Source organism: Tachysurus fulvidraco, chromosome 8 (assembly GCF_022655615.1).
Source record: "Tachysurus fulvidraco isolate hzauxx_2018 chromosome 8, HZAU_PFXX_2.0, whole genome shotgun sequence".
In the NCBI taxonomy this organism is placed as follows: domain Eukaryota; kingdom Metazoa; phylum Chordata; class Actinopteri; order Siluriformes; family Bagridae; genus Tachysurus; species Tachysurus fulvidraco.
In genome coordinates this window covers 23723221-23748737 of record NC_062525.1, presented here as the reverse complement: position 1 = coordinate 23748737, position 25517 = coordinate 23723221, and the positions used below count along the sequence as shown (strand labels likewise).

The window sequence follows — 25517 nt, the reverse complement described above, 5'->3', positions numbered from 1 at the left end:
CTGTATAGCCACTGTTCAGCCCTGATATCCTCTGCATGTTTTTTTGTCAGGTGGGGACGTGGAATTGGTCTCTTTCAGCTGTTTGCTGAAAAGGACAGCATTCTGAACCAACCAAACAGTTTACTGGGCATCATCTTTTACACTCTGCAGCTAGGCCTAGGTAAGCTTTCTATAAGACCATTCGTGCAGCTTTAAGTTTACTGAAGGATCCAAACTACCATTAGCTTTTAGCATTTGTTAAACCTTATACAACTTATCATTGAATGCTCTAACAAACAATGGAACATGGTCAGTAAATTGAACATTTCTTTTCACTGTTGCAGGTCAAATGGTACCAAATACAGCAGCACATTTCTTGGTCATGGCATCATGGGTGTCAGTAGCTGGTTCAATCTATCTAGCTTCTATTTTAGTATTTGTTCTGGTAGATTTTTGCATGGTGTGTGTGTGTTGACATACATCATCAACTTTTCTCTTCTCTACGACAACCTGCAGAGAAGGACATGCCTTAGAGGAAAGCAGAAAAAAGACAAGACAAAATGAGACCTTGTGTGTGTGTGTGTGTGTGTGTGTATGTGTGTGTGTGTGTGTGTGTGTGTGTGTGTGTGTGTGTGTGTGTGTGTGTGTGTGTGTGTGTCTGTCTGCTGAAACAATTCCACCATACAAGAATATAGTGTTCTTTGCTTATAGAGCAGACATTTTTGTTACACAAAAGCCAGCAAATGATTAATTCTGTTTACTTAAAAACTATTTGCCTCTTTGAATAAAAGCTTGTAAAAAAGTAATGACATAATTTTTGTATTTCTTCTGAATAAAGACGTGTTTATGCCTCAGATGCTCCAACTAGGGGTCACAATCCCACATGATTTACAAAGGGGATCATGGCAGAAAATCTCCTCGTTTTTTGTGTTTATAATTTATTATTAGAAATATCAAATATGGACATTACTGGGATTCACGTGCAGACAGGTAACATTTAAACTAACAGTGGATGGCTTATTATAGTCTGTTTCACTATCCTGACATGCCAAATTAGCATATTTAAAGAAATACTAATGTAATTATTATTTAGATTAGATTCGAATTTATTGTCATTGCACGTGGGAAGAAGGCAACGAAATGCATTTAGAATCTAACCAAAAGTGCAAAGTAGTAGTGCAGTACTGTAGAGGCATATTGACAGAGGATTGTCCTGAATACTAACATTAGTGCCACCTGCTGACCGGAATAGGTAATGTTCTGTTCTGCTGAAAAAGGCATATAGCGGAATGACCCCTCTGTATATATTATTTACTGTTAGTTAGTAACAGAATAATATAACAAAAAATAAAAATAAAATAAAAATAACAATTCAAACGTTCTATTTTATAAATCAGGATTTTTTTTATTAATAAGTATAATTCAAATGCATAATGATAGCAGGAAGGTTGGTTTTTATTTTAAAAAATGAGATACATTTTAATTAATAATATAATACATTTAAATAATTGTTTATCAATGGGTTAGGGTTATACAATTATTTTATATATGTATATTAATATCTGTATTATATTTTATAATATTCTAATATATTCTAATATAATATATAATATAATTAAAAATATTATATAAAAATAAATTATATACTAAAAGTTTTGCCTTAAAAACGCAGAAACTTTGGCGTCTCAAATCTGAATAGACTTCAAGTGGAATTTAGAGTCAGCTCAATTCAGAAAACTCTGCTCTATTTCTATTCATCAGATGCTAATGATTAAAAAAAAACATTAAAGATTTAAAACTTTATGTTTTCACACTCACACTGTATAATTATTTAAATTTGTTGCTGGAGTAAACATGATTAATTATTGATAATAACGAACTGAATACATTCTGAAATAAATGGATTTTATTTAAGGGATGTGTTTGCAATTATGGCCACAAGGGGGCAGAGTATCAACAGGTAATATTGTATCCCATAACAATGGAGCATAATGGAGCATATTTACAGAAAAACGTACATTTCATAATGTGTTTGTGTTGTTGTTGTTTTTTTTTATTATTATTTTTAAGGCATAATCATAAATCACATTAATTTATAAACTTTGCCCTTCTCTTCAGTTTCCCAGAGACTACAATAAAAGCTGTTTTTTTTTTAAACTCTGTGACAGGAAAACTAAAATGTTTGGACAAATGATTAAATAAATTGAATTAAGCTGTATTAAAAATATATCACGTAAACTGTACACAATTTCTAACTAGATCGTCTATTCGATTACAATTTTTTTTCACCATTACACATTAGGCCAAATGTTATACACATCTGAAGAATGAGAAAAATATATAGGTCAATATATAAAATAGATTTCATTAGTTATCACAAGAAATAATGCAGTATTATAACCAAGGCATCAAAATGTGCACAAATAGGTTTTACTCTTTGAGCAAATAAGGGTGTTTTCACACCTAGTTCGTTTGAGCCCTCCAAACGCTCTCAGAGCGGTTCAGTGTGTATATATGAACAAACCATGTGATCTGAGACCCTGAGACACTGGTTCACTTTAAGTGAACTGGGTTTGGTTCTTTTAAAACAAACTATATGTGAAAACACCCTAAGAGTTCAAATGTGATCTCGAAGCACCAGTTCAAGTCTGAACACATGGTGAATATAGCATGCCATCCATAATACTGTGTATTGTAAGCTTTCCTAAAATCACTACAAGCTGTAACAGCCATAAAAGAAACTTTAAGCAGGTTTACTTATGAGTTTGATTGTAAATTGTTAGATTTTTTTTAGCATATGATGTCTTTCTGAATAGCATTTCAGGAGATTTATGGTTAGAAACACCAGACCTTATAATGTGTGTAATAAGATTAAACACAATTTTGCAGATAATGTGGTGAATGTGAAGCAGAGTAATCTCTTCACTCTGCCACGAGGCCGTCTCCAGTTCCTCCGTCTCTGGCTGCTGCTCTTGCTTCCTCCAACATCGTCTTATATTTGCTTTTGAAGAACCCAGTCTAGGATTGATAGAAAAGGTCACGCAACATGTAGCAGAGTGCAGAAGGTGGTTGTGTTCAAATGTAAAAATTAGAAAAAAGCTGAAGAATAATGATCATCTCTGCACTGACCTTATAGAGAACAGCAGTGATAACAGCTAAAAGCACAATTTCTCCTACACCAAAGCCAATTACCTCCTTAAGTGGCAATTTCTCCCCTTTCAGCTCCACCTGGGTATTAACCTGCACACAGTTGCAATAACAAGCCAATCTGGAAAGTAAATTCAGAGTCTATCTATAGTATGATCTAGTACTATGTTGAATAATAATATTCTAAGAAACATGTCAAACTTTGCAATTAACCTGCAGTCTTTAATGGTTACAACCATGCCTGATAATCCCTCTTTTACTTGCCAGATGGAGCCTTCACCCAACTATTGACATCACATCCTATAGCTGCACTGCATCCTGTTACTTTGAGTCCAATAACCACCACACCAGAGATCCGTGAAAGTCATGTGACTTTCAATGCCAGCATTTCAATATTTACCATTTAATACCTGATAAACTAAAATTAGCTCATGATCAGTCTGATTTTATTAAAGTCTCAGCCCACTGACATACCTTGCCAATAGGTGCAGTGTTTATAGAACCAGAAGGGGAGTAGATATATGTTGTTTCGTTGTAGTCCAGGGTTGCTGTACTGACCAGCTCAAAAATGGCTGATTTCAGTCCGATCTAAAAGGTAGTGTATATGAATGATTAATGCAGAGATGTAGGACTTTTGGTGGAAATTGGTGAAAATACCAGTAATGTGTTAGCGCATCATTGATATACCTGTTCAAGCCATCCAGAGCTGACATTACCAGAGATGCTGTAGTATATTGCTTGATTTTTAATGAGACTTGCAGCACATTTAAACACTCTGCACACAGCTACAGAGCAATTCTAAAACCCAGACACCACAAATAAATAAATAACTTAATTATATGTATTTATTTCTATGAAGAATCTCGAGAACACAAAGATTCTCTGCTAGATGTTTAAAATGGTAGGTTATTAAAGAAAGACATAACAGTTACTCACCACCTCTGGCTGATTTTTCAGTGCTGCTACAAAATCTTGGATTGTGGGTTGCTCATCGTTGTCTGCACTGCAGCCTTGAATCTAAGAAACACAGCTGTTTGCTTAACTCCAAAATTTTTAGTCTAACATGGAGAATAGTGTGATTTGTGGTGTCATAAGCTGCAGAAAGTTCAAGCAACACCAAGGAGGTTTGACCCCGATCAAAGCTAAGTGATCTTGAGTGATATTCCATGAATGTTAATCCATTGTAGATCAGAAAAACGTCTTTGCTCAAACCTTTCTAGGATCAGTTTCATTTTGGCTTATACTGTAGTTGGACAGCTGACAGGAGTCAAAATGCAATCCCCCACCTCAACTAACAGATCAGGATGAATAATATTTGACTTAGTTAACCACCATGAATAATTCACCACAAAACGACCCAAGGGTACCCTACCATATAAGTTCTTATTTGCAGATCATTTCCATTGTTTGTGAACACTTATTCAGTTTCCCCCTTTCCCCAGTTACCCAACCTCACACCCAGCCCCCACTTCAGGTTTAGTGTCTGCAGTTTGTGATTGTTGTTATGAGTATCAGTTGTGAGTAGTCAGTTGTGAAGGTTGTCTGATTTATGCTTATTTCCATTTTTTGTTTTGCCAGCATTTGTTTCAATCTCCTATATTAGAAATGAAGAAGAAGTTCAAAAGACATGTATGTGGGAGGATGTCTTGTGGTGGCTTGGCAGTGATGTCATCATGGTGGACATTTAAAACTAATAAATAGTCGGTCAAAGATATATATCTGCAGTAATGTTAATGTCAATTTACAGTACCTCCAAGTTGTTATTAGTCCAGATGTCCTTAACTCCTAATTTTATGGGTACTCTGATGAAAATGTTGAAGCTCAAATCCCTGAGGAAATTTTCCACCTGAGAGGAAGTGAAGATTTTATAATAACCAAATAAAAATTGCACATCAAAGGGTTTATTCATTTATTTCTTTTTTTTTAAATTTATTTATACCTTGAATATTTGGTGGACTGGTCTCTCAAGGTTATTTTCTCCTTCAGTAAAGTTGATGTGAATAGTGGAATTTTCATGCCTTGACATAAAATCATATAAAGTGAGATATTGCTCACAGACAATTAAACAAACATCAGAAATTGCACAGATAAAGCCCATTAATATATGTAATTTACATATGTGTTTTCTACTGGCAGATTACATTATTTGACAATTTATTGATAGATGTAAACAAGAATATAGCAAATTTATATACATATGTATTTGCACTATAAATCAGCAAAACAAATGGTCAACTAACCTGATCATCGAAACGTAGATGGCATATTTAACATCAATGGTTTTTTCTCTGAAGAGTTCATTGTTAGGTGAATGTTCGTCATTGTCACTGTAAATATCGGAATATTTTTATTAGTTCAGTATAAAATTGTTGTGATACTTTCTCTATGGTTTAGCCCAGACTTAATTAATTTATATGTGAATTCATGTGTAGAAAAAGATAAAAAGCAATTGCAAGTAGTACATCAGTGATTTTCAAAACCGTGGACAAAAATACTCTTTTCAAACCAAAAAATTTGCAGATTTTATCTGATAAACTTAAAAACAAACATTAAACAAAAACATGAAAAACTATAGATACTAGTACTCGCTCTATTAATTAAAATAATATAAGATCATACCTGGAAGCAGATGCAGTGAATTTCATCATCCTGTCAAAGTTACTTTCTCTGTTTATGCCATATGTAACATCAAAGATAGCCTATGGGGGTAATACAGCAATTCAGATAATGTGTCATCGTTTCTCTTATTTCTATTTAACTAGCCAATATTTAAAAATCTACACCACTTTCATCTTTGTCCTAGGCATAACTTGAAATATAATACCTAGTCATTCTTAATGCATTAAATACTGTATCTATAAGAGAAAAAAAAAGTATAAACTCATTAGTGCTTACCAAACCATTAGTCTTGAAAATTGGTTTACTGATGAGACAAGTCGTCTCCCCCAGTGTAGCTTTTTCATCACTATCCACAGATTCACACTCCACTCTACCCTGCTCAGACAGTCATTTAGAATGAAAGTAAACAGAATTTCTAAGAAACAAATTCTTCGCCATTCTTTAAGTCATTGTATTGTAACAATTTCCCTTGATAAAGGTTACAAATAATTAGCACAGTTTTTGCAGAACTGAATGCTGAGAAATCGCTGAAAAACAAGCTCACCTTACTATCATCTGGTCAAGAATACATGCTATTTATGCCTAATACCAGAGTAAGTAAATCCCCAAAATTTTAACCAATTTTCATAAAAACAAACAAACAAAAAAACAACAACAACAGTTTTCATACCCATTTCTTTTTAGCATTCTGAATAGACTCATAATGGGGGCCTTTAAGGAACTTCAGTAAAAGAAGGAGCCCCAGTCCCTGAGTCCTAGAGGATTATGGTGAATGAAGGCACCTCACCTTTCAAAAAGGTAATAAAAAAGTAATAAGCCTATGAGTCTCTAGAGAAATACCATCCACTCTGCAGAGGTGGGATGTGTCATGACATACATATTCAGTGTAGATACTAACTTGCCGCTCTATACCATGAGAAAAGGGTAGTAGATTGGGAATTGGACATTAAGCTCAGTTCAAAGAGCAGAGCACCATTAACAACCCACTTTTATCTAAAACCATCTTGTATTCAGGAGTGTTTAGTCTCATTGACCACAAGCAGGAATTGATAAAGAGGTTCACCTGTGGCTCATCAAACTTTTCCCAGGTATGACTACTAGGTGCAGACCGATGGGAAGAGCTGCATAACCTTGTAATGACCTGACTGCTAATATAAGACTGACCTTTATTGTTTAGAAGATGACCTACACTCCTCATACCCTTATCGCACCACACAGCTCCAGAAAAACTATGGTAGATATCTCTGTTTGGTGAACCACTCCCAGTCAGAATCCTTTCATTAACAGTTTTCTATATCTCCAGCAAGCCAGTGCTTGAACACATTTCCACATGTGGAGTTTGTTATCAATGAGCATTGCACTGCAAAGTCTAGGGCCCAGTGGTGAAATTGCAGTTTGTATCCCTGGCACTATCATCAGGACCAACTGATCTGATGTAATCTCTATCCACTAAGTAATACTTTCACATTCCCTCACCTGTCAGCAATCTGTGGACAAGGATTGTATGAAGAACCCTTTTGAGAAATGGTTTTCTTTGTCAGCAGCGTGGAGATAAAATAGACCCAAATGCAGGATAGCGTAAAATAAACTGGATTTAATAACTTAAAAAACTTGAAACAGGGACATTGCAAGGCAGTTGGGGGGAGCAAGGCACACGGCAAGGCGGGGGGGGAGACAAGGGCGGGGCAGAAAAGTGACAAAACATAAACAAAAGCATCTGGCCAAAGTCTGGGCTGAGTCCTGACACTCTTGTGGGAGTTGGAATATGGACCAAATGTGTTGACCTAAAGGGTTATGATAAACAATCTACTAATCACACAGGATGGATTGTAATAACAACATAGAATATTTTGGCCTAGTTGTTCCACTGAGAGAAGGGAGGTGTCAATCAGTTCTCTATCAGAGGATTCAATTCTGCAGATTGGAGGGATTGTCCCAATCCTCAGTGCACATGCATTTAGGACTTCTGCACATTTTGGACTATTGAAAGTTACATTCAATGACCAGACATGATACAAACATTTAGCCTTATCCAAAGCAGCTTACAATGAACTCATTTAGTCAAATAAGGGCCTTGGTCAAGGGCCCAGCAGAGGCAGCTTGGTGGTCCTAGGATTTAAACACATAACCTTCGAAGTTTTATGCTGCCATCTTGTGTTAACACAAAATACTAAATCAATTTCAGGAAATAATACAAACAGACTGTAACCCGAGGAGTCAGAGAATCTGAAGCTATAAAGTGGAAACACTATCGCTGTGCCACCATGCTGCCATAGATTTTAATGGAATTTGGTGTCTCACTGGTTAAGGCTATGGGCCACTAATTAGAAGGTTTTGAGTAAATCAGCACTGACACTATCCAGTCAATGGAACATGAAGAAAACCCATGTGCACACATGTAAACCTCCACGCAGATGGTGCTGTACCTCAGTTCAATGCCAAACTGTGGACCAAGGACCAGTGAAGTAGGAACGCTATCTGCTGCACCACTGTGTGTTAAATCTTAATAACACCTCATTACTCACCTATGGTATAACTCAACAATTAATGTGGTCAAATTGTTATGTGATAAACTTGCCTCTTTAGTGCTGGATCTCCTGAAAGACAGTCCAAAAGGGTACTTAAGAATTACTCGACTGTTGTAGGAATTTTCCCCTCTGTTCACTATGAAAACAGTTACATTCAGTTCTTGCATTGTTCCAATTTGTATGACTGAGTATCTGAAAATGGAAAGAAAAACAAACCAAAAGGTCAAATCCTTGTTCTTAGATCTCTGAGTGGACGCTGAGTGTTTTCTTTGAGTGTTACTGTTTCCACTTACCGAGAAAAATTAAAATCCACTTTGAGATTATCAATGCAGATGTTATCAGGTCCACAGTTTATTTCAAAATCCAGCTGTAAAAAACGTTTACACAGTAAGGTGTCACATGTGTTGTCTAACATATAAACATTTCTATGAGAGGTTGAGAAAATTAGGTAATAGAACTGATGTGGAACATGCTGAAGACTCTCAGAACTTACGTTATAATCTGAGGTATTCTTTGTATTAGGTCGCAGTATCGGCCGCAAATGATCCTGTTGATTAATAGGAAGACCCTCAAATGTATACTTTAACTCATTAATTATTGGGTTTACTGCATCATTAGGGCAGGCCTGTAAGGCAGGAGAAAACCACAAATTATGGGAAATGTCTATTAATAGTCCTTTATGACTGTTAGATGCAGGCCATTTTATTTACCACGGGAATTTACTACTGTTTACCTTGTCTGAATTTACATTCCTCCTAGCGCTAATGCTAAAGAGGCGCTGAGTTATACGGAACTATTAGCTAACCTGCAGTTCACCCTGTTTATCATCGCTGAAGATTTCAACCATGGAAATCTCAAGTCAGTGCTCCCTAAATTCCATGAACATGTGGACTTTGCTACGAGAGGTGATTTTGTTTATACAAACATTCCCGGCACGTATCATGCGAAGCCCCACCCCCACCTCGGCAAGTGCATTGATGACATGACCGTCTCCAAGACCATCACCTCACGCATCAACAAGAAGCTGTGGATGACCGCTAAAATGAGTGCACTGCTGAGGACTAGAGACCTAGCCTTCAAAACAGGGTACAGGGCAGCCCAACTCCCAGACAATTCACAGGACAGCGGAGACACCCGGCGCATGTGGCAGGGCATACAGGCGATCACAAACTGCAAGACAACTTCACCTACTTGTGATAGCGATGCCTTTCTCCCAGATGCGCTGAATGACTTCTACACTCGGTTTGAGGTGCAGAACAACGTAACGGCAAGGAAGTCCATCCCTCCCACCGATGACCAGGTACTCTGTCTATCCACTGCCGACGTGAGGAGAACTCTATGCAGGGTTAACCCACAGAAGGCTGCTGGACCAGACAACATTCTTGGCAGGGTGCTCAGAGAATGTGCAGGACAGTTACGGTAGCGGATGTCTTTACTGACATATTCAACATTTCCTTGAGCAGCGTTATTGTTCCTACGTGCCTCAAGACTACCACCATTGTCCCCATCCCAAAGAAGTCTACAGTGTCCTGCCTAAATGACTACCGTCCCACCGCACTCACATCCATCGTAATGAAGTGCTTCCAGAAGGTCCTCATGAGGCACATCAAGACCATGCTACCACCTTCATGAAACCTCTGGAGTTCACATATCGTCCAAACCGCTCCACAGATGATGCCATTGCCACAGCCCTTCATTTAGTCCTCACCCACCTGGACAATAAAGACACTTATGTACTAATGCTGTTCATAGACTTTAATTCAGCATTCAATACAATCATCCCTCAGCACCTGATTGGGAAGCTGAGCCTGCTGGGACTAAACACCTCTGTTGTTATCCCTCTGCAACTGGATCCTGGACTTCCTGACTGGGAGACCTCAGTTAGTCCAGATCAGGAACAGCATCTCCTGCACCACCACATGGAACACTGGAGCACCTCAGGGCTGTGTGCTCAGTCCACTGCTGTTCACCTTGCTGACTCACACAATGCATAGATCGAACTATATTATCAAGTTCGCCGATGACACAACTGTGGTGGGTCTCATCAGCATGAATGACAAGTCAGCATACAGGGAGGAGGTGCAACATCTAACTACCTGGTGTAGAGCCAACAACCTGTCTCTGTCTCTGAATGTTTACAAAACTAAGGAAATGGTTGTTGACTCCAGAAGAGCACAGAGCGACCACTCTCTGCCGAACATCGACGGATCATTGGTAGAGATCATCAAGAGCACCAAATTTCTCGGTGTTCATCTAGCAGAGAACCTCACCTGGTTACTCAACAACAACTCCATCACCAAGAAAGCCCAGCAGTGTCTCTACTTCCAACAACGGCTGGGAAAGGCACACCTCCCTCGCCCCATCCAGACCATGTTCTACAGAGGGATCATTGAGAGCATCCTGAGCAGCTGCATCACTGTCTGGTTTGGGAACTGTACCATCTCGGATCTCAAGACCCTACAGCAAATAGTGAGGACAGCTAAGAAAATTATTGGATTCGTTCTTCCCTATATCATGGACACCTACACCACATCCTGCATCCCAAAAGCCAACAGCATTGTGGATGACCCCACACACACTCTTCACCCTCCTGCCTTCTGGAAAAAGGTACCGAAGCTTTTAGGCCCTCACAAACAGACTGTGTAACAATTTTTCCCACAAGCCATCAGACTTCTCAATAACTGATCTGAGCTGTACTGAGCACAACATACAGTACACATGCAAATACACACACTTCCAATATACATCCATCAACCTGTTTACATGCTGTTAAAAGTCACATTACACTAGAGCAGTGTTCCAAGGAATAATAAGGATTAATTGATAAAACAAACAAACAAACAAACAAATAAATACATTTAAACAAAGACATTTAGCCTGAAATAATGCTGACTGAAAATGTCAGATTTTATTAAGATTGTCTGTTTCAATAAAAATATTATAGATATTTATTTTATATTTATTCAGTGGCTTGAGCAATTAGTAATGACGCGATTTACTGTCTCGCTCGATCCTGTCTATTACTCATTAACCCTAATTCGTGTTTTAAACCAAAATATGTAATGTGTTTATAAATAAAGGTATAATATAAAAATAATTAGCTTGAAATCTAATGTGTCATCAATGTTAATCAGCATTTTTGTCATTCAACTACACCCCAATTTCGCATATTTAAAAGATTTAAAAGGAGCATTTCAAATACCTCTAGACTGATTACGTGTTCCTTGCATTTTTCTTGTAGCAACACATCTATTGTGTCAGTTAGAATACGTTTTTTTTCTGAAAAGTAGGCCCGGTAGTTCTGTCGTTTGGCATCAAGTGTTAATGTATAGTTTATCTTTGCAGACAAATCTAAACGTACACAATAAAATAAAAAGAAATAACCACAACAATAAGCTTCCTGAAGTCAAACATTTCCCTTATAATTTTATGAGAAAGGCAAAGATTATGTGTTTAAACAAATGTAGAAAAATATTGGTACCTTGTTTGTCATTATTCGGCCTCGTCATTTTGAAACACAATTTTACTGTGTTTGTTAAAGTTTTGTTGCAGTCAAAGTCTTTGGTGGGAATTTTGGATGGGATGAAAGTTACTGTGTTCTGCAAATCCACAATGGGTCTGGATCTGAACATTTACACAAAACACAACACACAATGTAAATATGCATATGGAACATCAAACTACGTATAAGCATTTCCACATTAATTTGGATTTGAGCAGATAGAAAAAAAGCTTAAAGCTTAAATTAGTTCTGGTGCTGCCATTTGCTATCAGGAGCAACATTATTAACTGATCTGTCTTCAATTATCCTCAGTGAGTTCCACATTATCTCATTATAAATACACCTGTTCCTGGAAAGCCACAGGAGAGCCCAAAGAAGGACATTCACCAATAGTCAATGACTGAGTAAGGAAGGTATTCGTAGTCAGTGAAGCAACCAAGAGACCACAATTAAGACCACAATGTAGTTGCTGGTGGTTCAGATGGAAGATACTGGTTGCCTAAACATTCCATAAAGCTGGGTTTATTGAAGAATGATTCTACGTTCAGGTTTTTAAACAATCATTCTGGTGATTCAAATGTGAATAGATATATGTGATCTGGTGGGAAAGATATCTTGCAGATAAGATTGTTCTATAAAGAATTAACACGGAAAGGTGAATACTATTATAGTATGACTTAAAATCTCACAGTGAAAAAGTTTACGCAAATATTGTGTATACCACATTTAAAAAATCCCAGTCCATATAATTTTCCAGGTGTAGCAGGACAAAATGTGGAAAGCTTCAATTGGGTGAAATTTCTGTATATTTTATTCATTGATACCACATCTAGATTTGGAGCAGATTGCCCCAATCCCAGGAGATTAACATATCAGATTAACATATCAGAACTGAAATGCCAGACCTTAAAAGCAAGACAGCTCCTTTGGAACCGACAGCAAGATCTGGCAGTTGGTCTTCACTAAGGTCCAGAGCAGATGGACTCAGAGAAATACCAAAAAATTGCAGTCCATTGCGCACAGACGAGCCTGTGATTCTCTGCAAAAAAAAAAAAAAAAAAACAGAAAAAGAAAATTATTTACAGGACTATTATTTACAAAATTACAAATCATGATAATTCTAATATTAATTGCAAAATGCTTCTAAGTATTTGATCTTAAATCTGTATTTTGTGTCTGTGTGGGTGAGTTGTTGTGTTTGACTAGGGTCTATTTTGACACTGATTTAGAATTTGTTACAAAATACCCTGCACATGGATTCTAGTGAGAATATGTCAAGACCCGTCGTTGAGTGATTATGCTCTTCTTCTTAAGTGCCTCCACCTCAAATAAGATCATTGGTCTGTATCGGATAGATGCTAGTGTTAGCTGAACTTCCAGCCAAAATACACACAGTGAAGTAGATGAGGGGGTTGTGGAGGGAATGGGGTTCTATTCCTCATGCCTAATTTACTGGTACAGAAAGGTCAGTCAATTCCTGGAACGTACAAAATATCCTTTTTTTTTCTTTGATGTCGTGAAGAGAGCTCTTATAACTGAAGTCTTGTTTGTAAAGCCCACTGTTGCAGAATTACAACATAACTTTTAACAATTTTTAAAAAAAGGCCTGCGAATGTTTTTTTTTCCCTTAAGATCACATTTACATAGTTAATGGGTTCTATTGTTTGTCCTCATAATACTATTTGATAGAAGAAGTGTTTATAGGTCCAGTCATCTGACCATGAACTCACTCTACCTGCAAACTTCGCGTTGAGCTCATCTCTATGTTTTTGCATCACTGGATTTGTCAAGATTCAAGTAAGTAAAATTCCTCACATATTTATTCTGTGTTTATTACAATGTATAGAACACATAAATATTTAGGTATTTTTGAAAACATTAATAAAATTTGATAAGTCCATGTTGTAATTGTACACCGTAGGGCCAGAGTGGTAGTCAAAAGAGCCTGTGCACCTTACACATTACATAATGACTTCACTTCTGCACTTCTGACATCATCACAAATTGAAATTTAAACTGTTAAATGATTCGTTAACTCATTTCTAAATGTGCTTTTCTGTTAAATGTGTACTTAGTTTAGATTAGACCATAATTAAACACAAGAATAAATTTTATGTCGTATTTGAAACTCCATCATATAGAGCAGTATCTGAAACTCCATGTATCTTTATAGTTTTTTGTTTGTTATTTAACGACTAAACGATCATGAGATTTTTTGAGTGTTGCACAAGTAGCAGTTTATAGCATTAGGAGACAGAAAAGCAGGCTCTAAATGTTCTGGATTTTTTTGGGGTGATGTCTGTTGCATTGTTCAAGGTAAATGGTCTTGAATATGAACCTGTGATATGGAGAGATGCATGTGTTCCCTTTAGTATGATAAATAGATAACATAATACGCCATCCAGAGAGTATTGTTTGAATGTAATAGTGGAATTGATCAGCATTTGCATTGAACTGATAATACTCTGATGGATAATACTATTCTTTCAGTTTATCTACTACAATATAAGACCCATATGCATTAATCACTAATTTATTTATTTATTTTTACTTTTTCCATTTCAGAATGCCACCAGTGCAGAAAGGTCAGCTAGTCACTGTGTAGGATGTGATTGCTGCAGTCCAAAATGGAGAGAGTGATTTTGAAATGGACTCAGATGACACTGATGCAAGTGATTCAGAGAATGAAGATGCAGGTGCAATGGACAAAGAAAACCACCACCTCATTGACTGCCCAGCCAATGAGTTGGCTTGGACATCAAGCCCCAACCAAAGAAGCACACCTTGCCCCGTGACAGATATTGCTGGCTGAAAAAGGAGTTTATCAGTCCCAATACTGGATTTTCTGGTTCAGAAATCTATATTAATAAATGCTTATTCATAAAAAATATGATTGTTGTGTGATTATTACTCATGATATATACTGTTGTGGCAAAGTAAGCAATCAACCCTGCAAATGAATGCTTAAATGCTCTGTATATCTGTTCAGAGAAAGTGAGTACAAATGCAGAAATTCTGCTCCTAGCAGAGCCCAACGTTGCAATATTACAACATTTCTGTAAAAACTTACTAAAATGTAATAAATTAAAAAAAAAACTTTGATTTCTACATCAGAGGCCTCCTAAAACAATATATGAGAGGTAAAAAAAATTTGTCTATTTTACTTAAGTATGTATAGTGTATTTGTTTTGTTGGACATAAGTAAAATTACAGTATTGAAAATTTAAGTAATTAAGAACATCCTGCTTAATGTAATGGCAAATAAATTGTGAGGTTTACTAATTCAAACGTAATTCCCTGTGAATAAGATCTATGGCTGCTTTATAACGATGTTTTGGGTCAAATTCTAGTGTTTTGTTGTATGCTGGTGCCAAAAATGACTCACATTAGGTTATATTTAACCTAACACTATTATATATATATATATATATATATATATATATATATATATATATATATATATATATATATATTATTTATTTATTTATTTCAAAATGTCATCTGATCATAATCTCATCAATGATTTACAAAGAAGCAAAAATTTTCCAATGCAAAATCAAACATTATGTGAATCAGCAGGTCTTTCACAACCCTATATATTATAATACATTTTAAATAAACCTTTATCATAATAATATGCTGTACACTTGTTCCTGTCTGACCTGGGAGAAGGTTGGGGCAATGTCTTCATTTCTCCCATTAAAGATGTAGATGCTGCCCTGGTTATTCTCTTCTAGAGGTGCTCCTACCACTACATCCACCAGGCTGTCTTCATTTAGATCTGCAGGGCTTGCCAGCGTCAGGCCAAACCTCCCCCTTTGTCCAGGAATTCCTTTCACTGCCCCTATGTATTGTAGCTGTAAAATGTGTACAGAAAATGTCTGCAGTTTGCTAAAGAATTCTTCATGTTAAGTAACAAGCCACTTTTTGGATAAAATCACTGGAAGATGTCTGGTATACAGTCATATTTAATAGAAACTGTACCAGCCAGTTTTATTATAAAACAAAATGTTTTTTTTTAACAATATATTTTAGGAAGTCCCTTTTTTTACATATGCATTTTAATAAGATTTTGGTGTCTCAAGATCACATAACATCTAAACAGTTGAATATTGACCCATATATAGCAATAAAGCCATTTTACACAATTTATGTGATACGTGTTTCTAGACTAAAGAAGCCACTTGGCCAAGGGTATACTATTTAATATTACTGGCCAAGCTGGGGACAAATATTATAGGAAAATTAAGCAATTAATGCTTAATAACATGATGGTTTAAGGGTGATGTTAATTTGGGATGAATATGGAATTTTTATACCCAAGATAATTGTTTTAAAATTAATTGTGAATAGCTTCTATACAGATTACATTAGAAACAGGAAGCAACTTTAATTTTTTTGATCAAATTTAAGTCTTCTTTTACAAAGTAATAAAAGTGGAGACTTTTGAGACTGTAATTTTACTAACTGCAATTTCCTTTAATGTAGAACGGGATTGTTGAAGATGTTGAGAATAAGACAACACTTCAGCTTTGGTACTTTATCATTGTCATGTTTACTCTTTACCTGGGACCCAAAAGATCCTTGAAAGGTGTAGATGAAGACTTTTCCTTCCTGATCCTTCTCATTATACATCGGAGCAGAAACAAGTAGGAGGTCTGTGATGTTGTCCAAATTCAAGTCCACAACACATAACTCAGCACCATAATAGGCACCAATTTGAGGCTGAAAAAATGGTGACAGGGTCTAAATTTCATCTAAGACTGGGAAATACACAGTTCATATTGCTAGGCCTAGGACTGAACAGTGTGTGCTGGAGCTGTGAGATGCATCTCAATGCAGCATTTTTTACTGATATTACTAGAGGAATAAAATTACCTCGGGAGGATACAGTGCCTGAAAGACATTGTCTCCATTGTATATGATCACTGCGCCCATGTGCTTATCTCTTGGAGCTCCCTGAATGATGTAGAATTGCCTAAAGGTTTGTGCTACCGCCATGGAATAACCTGTGAACACAGAACAAGCAGGTAGGAGTTTTGCTTGGTCATGTTACATGTTTGCTCACAGTCTGATCCCTGCCTTATATCCTAGCATTGGGCAGTATTCAGAGGTTCAATACAAACATATTATTCGGTATACAGAAAATGTGGTTGGATCAGTTATCCAAACTCCTGTGATTTCTTTCTTTTTATTTTAAAAAAGAAAAAAGGTAGCAAGTAATTCACCAAGTTATACAAGTTATAAACAATTCCGGTTATTGACTCCTGGTTAACATCTCGGCTGGGTTTCATTAAAACATTCTGACTTCTTTTCACATTGAAACATTCTCTAATTAACTAATAAGTGTTTCCAAAAGTCCTTCGTATTGAACATAGAACATAAAAATGTTGAGTTAATTGATTGATTGACCTTCAACATAGCATCGGAGCACCTTCAACTCGTTGGTTAAATCTCTTATATTGAAGACTTTAAAATCCTTGATCCTTGATGTTTAAAGCACATATTATGTATATTGACAGTATATAAACATCACAATGCAAACCCACACTATATGGATAAAGGTACATACACACCTAAGCAGAGCCGATCGGCCCTATACGCTCACAACGCAAGTTGCGTAGGGCCCCGCAAATTACGCAAGACCCCGCCTCCCCCTGCGTCATTTAACATCGCGTGTTAATGTTTACTGTGTAGATGACGATATGAAGTGGAGCTATCCATCTGGCCATGAAAAGAGTAAAAAGAAACAAAATGAGAGTGAAATGCGAGAACAGCAACCAGGTAAACTTGTGTTCTCTTCAAGTTTGATGTCAGCAAGAGCAAATAACAGTAAAGTTATCTGATTAGCTAAATTAGCTGTGCAGTGCTGCCAGTGCATCCTTGGCCTGTCTGTCACACAACAATTTATTGCGTGAACATTTCCCTGAATAAATGCCCAAGGGCAACGGTGTTTATAAACGGCAGCTCGAAATGCGCGTGCAAACATGCACGAAATGACACGCACGCTTTCCAGCAGCAACATCTGTGTGGGGACCAGTACAAAAAGTAGCGTGATAGCACTCTTAAATGACAATGTTTATAGTCTCTGAATCAGGATTACAACAACGTTGATGCAATTTGGAAACCAATGGATTTACATTGGAATGGGAACCAAAGTTAATCCCAAAATCCAAAGCTGTGTTCTGTTTCTTACGGCTCACGGGTCAGGTAGGAGGGCCCCTTAGCAGAATTTTGCCTAGGGCCCCAGGGGGTCAGGATCGGCTCTGCACCTAATGTGTTGAATATCCAATACACATTGGAATTGCCATTAGTTCCCATGAAGAAATCTTAATGTTACAGCCTACAAAGACATTCTAACGTTAGTGTGACTCTAACTTTACAACAGTTTTGGAGAAGACCCACATGAGGGTCAGGTGTCTGCCAACTTTTGTCCATGTAGTGTTTTAAGTGTTTATGGATACCTGAACAAAACATTGTTCATGTAATATCCCAATTTAAATTTACATTACTTAGATTAGTTTAGAAGGGCATCTCACCTAGATAACTTTCATTACCGTTGCCCTTCTGAAAGGAGTTTAGTGGTGTTCCACTTGTACTGCTGTACTTCTGATAACCACCTTTCCACTGAAATGCTCCAACTGCACTCATTATCATGTTACTCTAAAGACACACAAAAATATCAACTTACACCAAGGACTCAATATTGATGTAATACAAGACTAGATTGGTAATATTTCATTGAAAGTAAATATTATAAAATATTATAAAATATTATAAAAGAAAAAAAAAGAAAAAATGAAATTAATGTCAATCAGTGCTTGTTAAAAAAATGAAAGGCTTTACGTACATTTTCATCAAAGTCTGCAGTGAAGCCATCCTGTGCAAATTCCATCCTGGTGGAGTCTCCTGAAGCCTGGGTTCCTAATAAAGTAATAATACCACGAATGACACTTATAGTAAATGCCACCAGAAGATCAAATCTTTTCTTTTAAGATAAATAGATTCTGAAGATAGGTTTACTTGCATACCCTCAATTGAAATGATATTCACTTCCAGTGTTTTTTGAATTTTCTTCAATACAGAAAAGTCATCCACTTTAAATACATGTTTATTGTCTGGATCCGACGCAATAGTATTCAACTCTTGTTCTGCTGCATTAGTTTGAAAGGCATTGCCGACCTAGTGAAGAAAAAATAACAGCATAAATATTAAGAAAAAACTTCCAAAAAGATAATGAATCAGATGGAATTATTTAGCTTTGTTTGACTGACGAAAACACACACACACACACACACACAAATTTAATAAAAGATTAATATATGAGGCAAAATAATGTCTATTAAGGACCAGGCAGTCTAACATTTTGCTCTATTTAGATAATTACTATGTAATTCTTCTTCTGGTCCGACATGTATTAATTAGAGGCAATAAATAAATTAATAAAACATTCATAATAGTTCTATGAATGGGTAATGTAGGGGAATCTCTTACCCCTACAGCATAGCGAATAATGTTCTTCCTCTCTGCATTCCGAACAGCATCTGACAGTGGAATTTTGTCATTTGATTGGCCGTCAGTGATGACCACCAACACTTTGTTAGCATTTTCTCTGGCCCCTGCCCTAGTGGTAAATACTTCATTCCTGCACAAAATACATTAACTGATTGTAAACATTGCATCCACTTATCTATTTTAATAAGAAAGATCAACGTTAAACATTTTGGCTTTTAGATGCATTCAGGATACTCACACGACTTTGTTGATAGCAGAGGCTGTGTAGGTCCCACGACCCATTTGTCTGATTGTACGTATTTGTTCAGTGCTTGAAAATGTGTTGAATTGTACGTGTATTTCACAATCATTAGAATATTGTGCAACTGCAAACTGAAATGGAAAATAAGATTCATAATAAATTGCATTTTCTTTTTACAGCAAGTTTCTAACAATGTAATTTGCAAAACCAGCATGAAAGTCTTTATTAAATAGCTGTTTGTTATAAATTAAAATGTAATAATGAGCCCCATGAGTCCAGAAGGACATTTTTCACAGTAAGCTATTTTATTTGTTTGTTGGTTTGTTTGTTTGTTTGTTTGTTTGTTTTTTACAAAAAAAATAATAATAATGATTTTAAGACCAGTGGGTTAACCAGATATCTCTAAGAATTGGTTCCTATAGTTTTGATAACGTAAAAATATCTGGTCCACTACAAAAGGTTTAGTGGTTTATGTTGTTTAACACTTCTAAATACCAGAAATCCCAAACTCTCATCTCATATCCATCTTTTGATCTCAAACCCAATGTCTTTGGTGTCAAGCACAAACAAATTAATTAGCCTTACTATTCCAATCGTTTCATGAACGACTGTCAAATGAATTTCAGAAACTTGGTTCTTTGTTCTGCTCTCTGTTCTTTTCATATAGCACTAATGATGGTCAGCAGCTCTACCACCTTAATTAGGACCCATATTGTTTTTATCTATTTCTTCTTAACAATTTTATCTTGGTACTTCAAGTTGTGTTTGGAATGTATTTAAAGATGCATAAACATGTAGCTGTAATTTCTAACAATGGGGTATTCAGTCCCATAACTATAAAAACATTCACATATATTGGATAGACAAAGATGATTCTGCACTTGCCTGAAAATCTCTGTCTTTGAACTCCTTAATCATGTTTATAACAAAATTCTTCATTATAGTAAAATCTATCTTTATAACACTCCCAGAGCCATCCAGCAAGAAAGCAATGTCTGTTCCTGTTGGACAATCTAAAGAAAGCATGAAAACAAAATTATAAGAATGGAGAACAAAAGTTTTGGATTTTTATTTCTGCTAGCTCTTCATATGAAATACCTCTCAAAGTGCGTGGTATAGGACTATTGGAACCCAGTTTAAAACACATGCCATTGTATGAAGTAAACTGCTCACAGTCCTTGGGAATGGTTGGGCCACAGACCTGAAAAATAATGTTTTTCCTTTTATTTAATTGGAAATGGTTAAACTCTAAAATGCACATTTCACAGTACTACAAAAAACACACTTGACCTGTATTACCATGGTATTACTCATTGAGTTCATTTACTGATAAAAAATATGCCCTCGGCCAGCTGCCCCAGCAGGTTCCGCCATAATAGTTGCCTGGGTTACATATGTATGTGTGTGGCGGAGCTATCAAAACAGGGGTGACACCCATTTGGGTTAGGGGCGTGTTTGTTTTGGTGATTTCAAATGTCAACATTGGCTTTCAAACATCGTGCACCCCACCTTTAAGATCAATCCTTACCTGAGTTGAAATACAGAGTTTTTCTCTACCTGAGTAGAAATACCAGTGTAGCTTACCACTACGTTTGAAGACTTGCGATCTTTAGTCATTGACAGCCCAAGTGACATGTTGACAGCCTCAGAGGGAACTGTGACAAGATTTAACATGTAGTTAAATGGGGGTCAATGGAGTACAATTTCTGGGATATTATTTTGATGAAAAAATTATTCTTATGATTAATAAAAATTGTGTCTGCATTAGTACCATTAATTTGCATTGGTGAACATTGTCCGTTACTAACAGCACATGTGTAGACTTTCCCTCTTTGATTCTGACTTTGGAGTAATGGATCACTCACAATCACACTGAGAAGAAAAGGGAAATGTTAGCGATATGAACCTGAACCTTACCTGACTCTCATAATCTGCTGTTTTCACATCAAATTTCACTAACTTTATTTACTGCACCAACAAACCACCTATTGAATATGTCACAGAGAAAAAGATGGGTTTCCTTTTGAGTCTTTCCGTTTCTTCCTCATATCATCTCAGGGAGTCTTTCCTTTACACCATTTACACCACTTTTCTGATCCTGTAAAGCTGCTTTGAGACAATGCCCGCTGTTAAATGTGCTATACAAATTAAATTGTATTTAATTGAATTGAATATTTGCATTATATACAATTCGCAATTGTTTTTAGAGTGGCCTGTGATACCTTTCCTCCTAATGAGGATCAGAGCTTCTGAGGTCTTGCTGGGGTTGCTTGGATTAAGCTACTGTATTGAGGGCAAAATGACATCGTCCTTTAAATACAGCCTCCCACACATTCCTGAATCATTTCTAATTATAATACTTGGCCTATCGGAAGATTTTAAAGGTCATTACATGAATGTTTTAGAAAGAGTCAACGTATTGTATGTATACACTTGACTGGAATTTAGAGTGAAATAATGCTGAAACCAACTGTTTTAAAATACACAGAGTAATTGGCTTGTCACATGAAATGTATGTAAATGTATGGACCACAAATTACAATAGAACGCACATGTCATTGGAGTATGATGTTTCTCACCTGTCACAATCTCTCTGTATCACTTTGTAGCCGAAGGCTATGTTTTGGGGTTGGGTAAAATCTTTCCATGGATTTGGATCAATGTTGAAAGCCAACACTGACTGAGATACTAAAATAAAAATAATTTAAAATAATTAAAAAAAAAACAGGATACATGACTATAATAGTAAACAAAATTATTTATCTATTGCTTAGATGACAATTAACATTAGAGTACTGTATATGCATTTTATTAGGGCCAATTGGGGTCCCTTAACATGCTCAAAAACTCTTGAAATTTGGCACACACGTCAGAGTCGTAGGACACTAGGCCCGGGCAAAGGCTGGAATACGGGCGTGGCAGGGGGGCTCTGAATACTCCTCCTAGGGAATTCATGCGATTGACATCAAACGTGGTGAACATGATGCCGAGACATTGCACTTGCTAAATTACGAAGGGATTTTTGATATCTCGAACGGTGCTGCCATGGCGAGGTGACTAATTTATAGCGAATTCAGAGAAACAGGAAGTCTCTTCTATCTAAGGCAAAAAATGTCTTATTGTGATGACACGCGCTGTGTATGTTCGGCCAAGGATTCCGATCGCATCGATGTGCTTATTGTGAGTCCCGGGTATAGCGCCACCAACAGGCCCCATGAAGTGTGTCAGTCACAAAGGTGTATTTTTTCACAGTTGCATGCAATGAACTGTTAAATACTCCTCCTAGAGTATTCATGTGATTGAATCTAATGCGAAATTGTGAACAGATTTTTGATATCTCAAACACCGTTGCCATGGCATCGTGTCAAAGTTTACTTCTATTTCAGGCATATTTAAGGCGTGCTTAGGTTAACTCGAAATTTGACACATACATCACATTTTTCGGCTGTTAAGTGTGGACAGAAAGGTCAGACAAAGGTGTGTCTCTTAAGTGGCTCACTAGCGCCCCCATTTGTCTAAAATGTGGGGTTTCATTTACCTACAGTTACCTATAGTCCCCAAATGGGTCAGTAACAACATAAAATAGTCCACTTGATGCACTTGCCCATCGTGTATCAAGTGGGAACTTGATGCACTTGCCCATCATGCATTGTTTTCTGGGAGGCACCGTATAGCGATAAAAAAACGTGCGAGGGCCCGACATCGCTGCTTGCAGCTATATTTAATATTGAAATTTGAAATAACCTAAGTATTCTGGACAGATTCAGAGTTGAGTTAAACATACATTTGATCTTTAAAAGTCTGAATGCTATTGATGGGTAAAAACTGGCTAATGCATGCTCAATCATTCATAAACTCATCACTGAATTTTCCTCCAGGTGGAATGGCCTCTTCTAGAATGACTCCACGTCATCCACAGTGCATGCGAGCTTACTGAACTTGATGAGGATGAAATTGTATAGACCTTCAGAGTCATCATTAAAACAAAAAATAAGAAAATATCTTTTGGAAAAATGTCCAGTACAGTAAAAGGGATGTTTAGTACTGGTGCCAATACCTTAATAACATGCATCAACAGGCATCCTGTGGAAGAAGAGGCATGGCCAGGAACACTATAATCCAACGGCCGATCATTGGGTTACTTAAAACAGTGAACCGTCTAATGGCCTACTTTTATTGGCCGGGCATTTGCAGCAATGTTGGCGTGTGGTGTGCAGCATGTCATAAATGTCAATTGCTGAATCCAACAGCCACCCCAAAAGTGCCACTGCACCCATTAACAGTAATCAAAGTTGACATGGGGATATCAGTTTGTGTTAATGCTGGAGTATTATGCAACATAATATGAATGCCCAGTGGATTACGCAATAATATGAATGCCAAGCTATGAGAATTCACACCAGGAGACAAAGTTCTCATTTTAAAACCCACATCAAACTCCAAATTATTCAGAAGTGGCAAGGCCCTTTGAGGTCACACAGCGAGTTGTGGACTATGAGGTTAAGCAAACGGATAGATGTGGGGCAATGGCAAATTTAGTAATTATTAATTAAGTGGTTCCTTATTAAATTATCATAATTAGCATGAGTGAGCGCTTGGCTGCTGATTCGCCATTTTGGCAGCAGTGGTTTATGAGGGTGGGGCGCATGCCCACTTCGTGGAATCAATTCATCTTCCCTCGGATAGTAATGCCTGTGAACTTGATGACATATTTTTGACATATTTTTTGACATATTTTTGTATGAAAAAGAGGTGTTGTGAAAACAAGCGTTGTGTGTGTAAACTGTCATAGTTGTACATTTTGAGTTGTATTTGAACAAACACACAAAATGTCGTATCTGTAAACTGTCGTGGCTGTAAATTTTGGGATCCACCTTCGCAAAAAACATAATTACGTACAATAGTTTTAAATTACGCACAACTAAATTAAAATTTACGCACAAATTCTTTGAATTACGTACGATTATTATTGACAGTGTTTTTATTCCATAGTTATGTTTCTGTTGTTGAAGGAAATAATACAGTAACGCCTACTCACGGTATATTCACTGTATATTCACTTTCTCTCATACAAACACACAAACTCGTATATCTTCCATTAAGAAATACTGTAGTACATAGTTTCACATGAGACAAATATATTTACTCTAACGTACAAACAAATGCCCTTTACACTTAAAAGTAAAGTTTTTTAGTTCAAGCTGCATTCATGTCACTTTCATTAATAACTTAAATCTTCACCTCAAAATCGAACTGGTATGAAAAGTACAAACCTTTAAAAAGCATCTCGTACATTGTCTCTTCCGGATAAGATGACCTCTGTCAAAGCTAACGCTTTATTAATAAACACTTCAAAACATTTGAGTGTAACAGTTAAGCAGGAATTTTTAAATGAAGGTTAAAGTGTACACTTAATGGACACCTTATTAAACACTTCTATTCCCAAAGCAATGTTTCCTTATACTGTGGTCCAGTAAAACCAGAGGTCTGTGACAATTAGCCTGTTTGTCCTTAATGTGGCTGTAAATATATAAGCTGCAATAGTGATAGAACAGATCAAAACTGACATGAATTTGAATACAATCTTACCAGAAATCAGGAACATGAACAATGCAAGATTCCAGTCCATATTCTATCCTGTCATCAGATTCAGAATAACTGGGTAGGTGAAAAGAGTAAAGTTGAGGAAGTAGAAACAGAAGAAAATGTATTCAACACTCAATGTAATAAGCCCTGCACACCACTGTGGGAGTGGCATAAGTTGTTTTTGTAGAAAATCAGGGAAATGCTGTAGAAATATTTCCAGTGCACAGATGGCTGTGAGGGACCTCCTATCCCACAGAAGAGGAAGTCAGCTGCAGGCCAGACAGCTCCTTTAAATGCCTTTGAATGCGTTTATTGTCATTGTATTATGCATGCAACCAAATTAAGAGCACTACTCCTCATTGGTGTAAGAAAAACATATATATAATCACAGACAATAAAA

At 36.7% G+C, this 25517-nt stretch overlaps 1 pseudogene; it reads right to left on the bottom strand.

Annotated features, from left to right (window-relative positions):
• Positions 1-1759: 1759 nt before the first annotated feature.
• On the bottom strand, positions 1760-25304 carry LOC113650083 (annotated as a pseudogene).
• Positions 25305-25517: the final 213 nt, after the last annotated feature.